This window comes from Priapulus caudatus, unplaced genomic scaffold (assembly GCF_000485595.1).
Source record: "Priapulus caudatus unplaced genomic scaffold, Priapulus_caudatus-5.0.1 Scaffold112, whole genome shotgun sequence".
In the NCBI taxonomy this organism is placed as follows: Eukaryota; Metazoa; Priapulida; class Priapulimorpha; order Priapulimorphida; family Priapulidae; genus Priapulus; species Priapulus caudatus.
The window spans coordinates 260,828-267,322 of record NW_014577173.1 but is presented as its reverse complement, the minus strand read 5'-3'; the positions used below and the strand labels follow the sequence as shown (position 1 = coordinate 267,322).

General features: G+C 42.8%; 1 long non-coding RNA gene across 1 annotated transcript; it reads left to right on the top strand.

Annotated features, from left to right (window-relative positions):
• Nucleotides 1-318: 318 nt before the first annotated feature.
• On the top strand, nucleotides 319-3,170 carry LOC106805390. The gene is made up of 3 exons (XR_001393429.1): nucleotides 319-406; nucleotides 1,487-1,602; nucleotides 3,138-3,170. It is a non-coding gene; the product is annotated as an uncharacterized LOC106805390 (long non-coding RNA).
• The last annotated feature ends 3,325 nt before the right edge of the window (nucleotides 3,171-6,495 follow it).

Genomic DNA, 6,495 nt, shown 5'->3' with positions numbered 1-6,495 from the left:
GTGAGAAATGCGTGATGGTGAGAGAGGCACAGCAAAATCGTAACTGGAATGCGCTAAATACAATCCACAAAAATGTGAAGAACCGAAATGCATATTGTGCATAAAGTACATATTGTTTGTCACGCGTAAAGGTCACAACGATCAGTTGTTCAGCACGTACTAATGGCGACTTCATTATCTGCGCATGTATTTATAGTTCTTAATACGCTCTTGATAATATCAAGAGCTAATAATACCTTAATAGGTATTATTAGCTCTTGATAATATCCGCGTTCGTAATGCGAGTGGTGCATATTATCTGCGCAGGCAATATTTCTTCCGGGTCGTCTGTATAGCTGGTCGCTAGGATGCCAGATGATTCCCGAATCGGCGCTGGGTGTGAGATTCTATGGTGCTGCGCTGGCATGTAAGTACACACACACACACACACACACACACACACACACACACACACACACACACACACACACACACACACACACACACACACCACATATACACACACACACACACAGCACCACACAACCCCAAACCACACACAAAACACAAAACACACCACACAACACAACAACATACACACACACACACACACACACACACATACACACACATACACCCACACACACCACACACACACACACACACACCAACAAACACACACACACACACATACACACACACACACACACCACACACACACACCACAACACACGCACACACACACATACACACACACACACACACCACAAACACACACACGCCACACACACACACGCACACACAATTTACACACACACAACGACATCACAACACACCACGCGCGCTGCTTCTTGTGCGCGCCGCGGCACACCCCACCCCCACACACAACACCACACACCACACACACAGCCACCACACACACACACCACAATATTATATATATATATAGTGACTATATATATACCGAGGAGACGACAGTCCAATTGCAGTTACATTCGGACCAGAAGAATATTGGTAGAATAATCTCTGTTATATACGTTATGTTATCTTGATGTCTCTGGCGACACGTGTCTAGATGGATACGTAGAAATAAGGTTACACAATAAGCGTGCGTGACCGTATCTTAATTGTACTATCGCTCCGAAGAACTTAGTTTTGATAGATTGGCTGTACATTTACATTCTTCTATAGTATTTATCGTACCTTCTCTGTTGATGAAGATATGTTTTGCCATAAACCTGGATCGGCCCCTATCTGTAACAGCAATATTAGCCCTACCACACATTTGGTCTTCACACGTATGAACTCTAACCTCATCTGTGATATTATTTGTGGCGGCAGCATCTAGTATATCTGGAAAGGATCGTTGCTTCGCATTGGGGTTGCTATCGGTGTCGGCTTCGCGTTCTAGTGTGCTCATCTAAACTTGTACGATCCTTTCAGCTTTTGATTAAGTGACTATAATGTATGGTAATAATCTGTGAATTATATTTTGGTACCTATATAGGCATGGCCGTCCTGTTATGGCAAGTGATCGGATCCGTGGACAAAGCACTACTTCGACTAGCTCTTCTCGTTTCTAGTGTTCATTATGGGGCGTGTGGTACAAGCGGAAAGTTTTAGGTACTGCACCCTACCGGAAAGCTCTTTCTGCTCCCGTCTCACTTTCACAACGTACACACGCACACACACACACACACACACACACCACACACACACGACACCCACACACACAAGGTACACACACACACACACACACACACACACACACACACCACACACCACACACACACAAGCACAAACACACACACACACACACAGATACACACACACGCACACACACACATCGTATCTAGCTGATTATCTATCTTATCTATCATACTGCCTCATCTATCCTATCCTATCTATCTTCTATCTATCTATCTATATCTATCTATCTATCTCTAATCTATCTATTCTATTCTATCTATCTATCTATCTTACTATTTCTATCGTTTATCTTATATTTCTATCTTTTATCTGATCTATCTATCTATCTATGCTCATCTATCTTATCCTATCTATCTATCTATTCTATCTATTTCTATCTCTATTTGTTATTCGATCTATCTATCTATCTTCATTATTATATATATATATATATATTCTATCTAGCTATCTATCTTATTTATCTATCTTTAGATCTATATAATATATATATATATATAATATATATATATATATTCTAAATACTCATCTATCTATTTATTTATCTAATCTATTCTATTTATCTATCTATCTATTATCTGTCTAGCTATCGTATCTATCTATCTCTTTCTTTTCCTGTTTCTGCACGACAGTGTTCCCGTCAGCCGCGCGTCTCCTATGTCGTCCCCCGTTCCCTATTAAGTCGTCATCACATTACAATGCCTGCCGTTGAACCCTGTCGTTAACCATCACGCGAGATGCTACCTGAGTTCATTCTCTATTCGAGCACGCGTTGCATGCCTGCTCATATAGATCAGTGCCTCTCTTTACTTTCGCGTGCAGTGTCGTTGGGTTCCCTATTAGTCGCTGTGGACGAACGATCGACATGTCTTAGAGAATTACGTTTCAGTACGTTACGAGTTCGTCTCAGCTACGTTACAGTACGTTTCAGTTACGTGTCTCAGTCCGCTGTTCGTAGTACGTGTACAGTTCGTTTCAGTACGTTACCGTTCGTTCAGTACGCATATTGTACGTACTTCAGTACGTTACAGTACGTTACAGTACGCTTCAGGTACGTTTACAGTTTACGCTTCAGTGCGTGTTACAGTAAGTTTCAGTTTAGTTCATCAGTACGCTTCATACTTACAGTACGTTCGTTCGTCTTCAGTAGTGTTACAGTTTCGTTTAGTACGTTACAGTTTCGTTTCAGTACGTTACCAGGTACGTTTCAGTACGCTATTTGTACGTCTGGCCAGTAACGTTACAGTCACGTTACCAGTACGCTTCAGTACGTTACAGTAACACGCTTCAGTACGTTACTAGTACGCCGGTCAGTACGTTTACAGTTGCGTTTCAGTTCGTTTCAGTAGCTGTCAGCTAACGTACAGTACGTATACAGTAGGTTAACAGTAGCGCTTCAGTACGCTTACAGTAGTTTCAGTTCGTTTTAGTATTACGGCATTATGTTTCAGTGATGCTGCTGCACATCAATGGATGCTGCTAGCACGCATCTCGAGTCTTTACTAGCCGTGCTCGTGGCGAGCGGTGGCAGATGGGCGACCAATAGTCCTACTTCTGGCTAGACCATGTATCGCACCGCCAGAGGATGAAACATAAAATTCCGATTAGCGACGGAAGTATGAGGCATCGTTCTATTACGCATAGCAGTCTGCGCGTGCAGCAGCGCCAGCAAACGAGGCAAAAGATTCAGAGATGTGATTTGCGAAGAGTTAGTTAGTTTAGTCAGATTGAGTTAGTTAGTTGTAATTGCTTACCCAGCTAATGAGGGAGTGATGCGCGACGGAAAGCGACAGCAGGCGGCGTGCTTATTGGTGCTAAGTGTGGGCGTGCGTGTGTGTGTGGTGTGTGTGGTGTGGTGGGTGTGGGTACGCACGCCTGATCGTGTGTGCGTGACGTGCGTGCGTGCGTGGCGTGCGTGGTACGTACGGTGCACGTGTCCTGTGTGCGTTAGAGAGACGGAGCGAATGTGAGATCAAAAACTCAGACGGTTGGTCTTGGGCGCATGGAACAGATTAGTAAAAAATGAAACAAATAAGACGGTTTTTTTTTTTCGTATATGTTTCAGATCTACGTCATAATCATATGCTAGGAGATATACTGAACGTAGACATGTAAAGGGAGCTGCGCAGAGTGGTGGCGTTGTGTTCATGCTATAACCGATAGCAATTGGGATCCCTGCGTCTCATCAGCATCATCGATATAGGCAGAACAGATCATAAATAATTGCCTAGGGAGACCGAAACGCAGGCATTACACAGAATATATATATATATATATATATATATTATTATATATATATGTGTGTGTGTATATATTTAACTGCGAGCTACGCCTACGATGGACGACGCTATATGTGCGCAGGATAGCGTCCCTTCTGGCAAGAAGTCCTGATTGATCGACGGACACAGCTTAGGCTGGAGCGGCCGCAGAGAAATCTTTTGCTTGATTGGCCATAGCACTTGGGCTATGGCTAGCAGAACACAGAACACGCTATTTACTGTACTGAGTGCCTGTTCTGCTAGCGCTTCTATGACGAAATACGACAATACCATATACGCTCTCTGCTATGACACTTTTGTCATAGGAAGATTTTTCACTATGACAGATATTGTTGAATGTGGTTGTGCGCTCGATTAGGAGTTTAGGACGCTATTATGAACGCAAGCACAGTGAATTTCAGCTGTAAACTGGAACGAAGTGACTCCGCCAATATTTAGCATAGGATTAGAATCTTCCATATGACAAATGACGTGTCATAGGAGAGGCGTGTATGAGTATGTCGTATTTGTCATAGAATGCAGCAGAACGATGTTTGGTTACTTAGTACAATTTTCGCCAAACGGTATTTATTTGTACTTCGTACAACCAGCATCGCGCTAGAGAGTCGATTAGAGGCTTTTAAATCGAGACACTAGACATCTCTTGGGGCGTTTCTACTAACGTGCATGGTACACACGGGTCTAAGACGTGCTTACCTAATATCTGTGACGGCGTGAAACGCTTCGACATCACACTTAAACAGATATATGTTCATTCATTCTCTCTCGAACTTAGCTGCACGTTGTTTTACCGGACGATGTTAAAAATTTCGTAGGACCACTTGTGATCCTGTCGTTTACGCCTATTCTTTATGCTAGGAGAAATGCTTGGCTCCTGCTGGCGGGTTAGTCCGTAATCAAGCTAACAGATGGCGAAGTAACCAGTGATTATTTTATAGCACGACCGTGGATTGTCGATATATTAAGAACAGCACGAGGCGGCGATTAGCAGCGGGGGTGTAATATCAGCGGTGTGCTTGTGCAGCTTGCCTCGTGTAAGCGGTCCATGCTCCCAGTTTATAGAACTATGAAAATATTTACGTTATTTACCGAATGACTTATGTATGCCAAAGAGGAAACACAGCATACACGGATAGGCCCGCACGCACGGCAAGCACGCACACGCATCACGCCACACGCACACGACACACGCACACGGCACACGCACGCGCGCCACGCACACACACACACACACACCACCACACACATTGCATGCATGCACACATACATACGCCGCACGGAATGCAAGCAAGCACGTACGAACGTGAGCATGCGCACGCATCGCACACGCACGCAGATACGAGCGGCGGCACACACACCAGCGAACTTGCAAAAACCGAGACCTAAAAATAATATTAAAAGATAACAACATAAAAAAGATAATATAATTAGTAAATAATTTGTTTATAGTGCAATATGAAATCTACAGAGTTTAAGAACAGGGGAGGGCCAACAAAATTAATAAGCTAACAGCTCAGTTTGAATTGTTCGCTGAGTAAAGAAAAACTCAGGCTCATGTCTGGGCATAACGCTAAATTGGTTCGTAGTGAAACGGAAACACGTTACCAATAGGGATTCTAGGTCTGTTCAACAGCTCGTGAATTCCACCACTGGCCGGCTTTTGGTGTGTTCTGCGTGTCAATTCGCGGACACTGATTGTCAGTATTAACGTGTGTGTGTGGTGTGTGTTGTGTACTGACTGCTCAGTTAGCGTGATCACGAGTCTATTGCCGAAATAAGTGTTATGGTATGTTTCTTATATGATATATATCATAAGATGTACTTGTAGCATTGACACCGTGTGTCGAGTATGAACGGCTGTTACCGCGTGAGATCGGGCGTTATAACGGCTGTTAGTTTGGCAATCATAAGTGAAAAGGTCATAATATTAATATTATTACACATGTTGTAATAGTGGGAACGCCCTACTATGAGGTGTTTAAGTAAGTTACCTATAGTCACGTCATTTGTTCAGTAAGGGATTAGAGTGGATTTAGATATGACCAAGAATATATCACCTACTGTATCATCTTAAGAAAAGTATTTGTAGTGATATATTTTTGATAATAGTGGCGTTGTTATTATATGACTGTCATTTTGTTTCCCGGACAGCGCTGATTGGTCAATAACCCCTCTTACAAGTCCTAAATATAGATGTTCCCAAGCAACGAAACCACGGTCCAGTTATAGGTCTTATTAGGGGTCTTAAATAAATTAGGTGAATGTTATATAAAACAGTTATTGACTATTTTCCCAGGTGATTTTATACGAGGATTTATAACAGCCTCGAAGGTGATATTTCTCTCGGCTCCGGCCTCGGAAAATCTCACTCGATCTCGGCGGGTTAATAATCCTGTATTCACCTGAAAATCAAGCATGAGTATAATATTGCGTTCATTGTTACACGCTTGTCAGCGTGAGGTTTCGAATCTTTATAGGAGGCCACGGAGAATTATGTTGAATGATATTTACGCTATGAGAGAGTAATAAA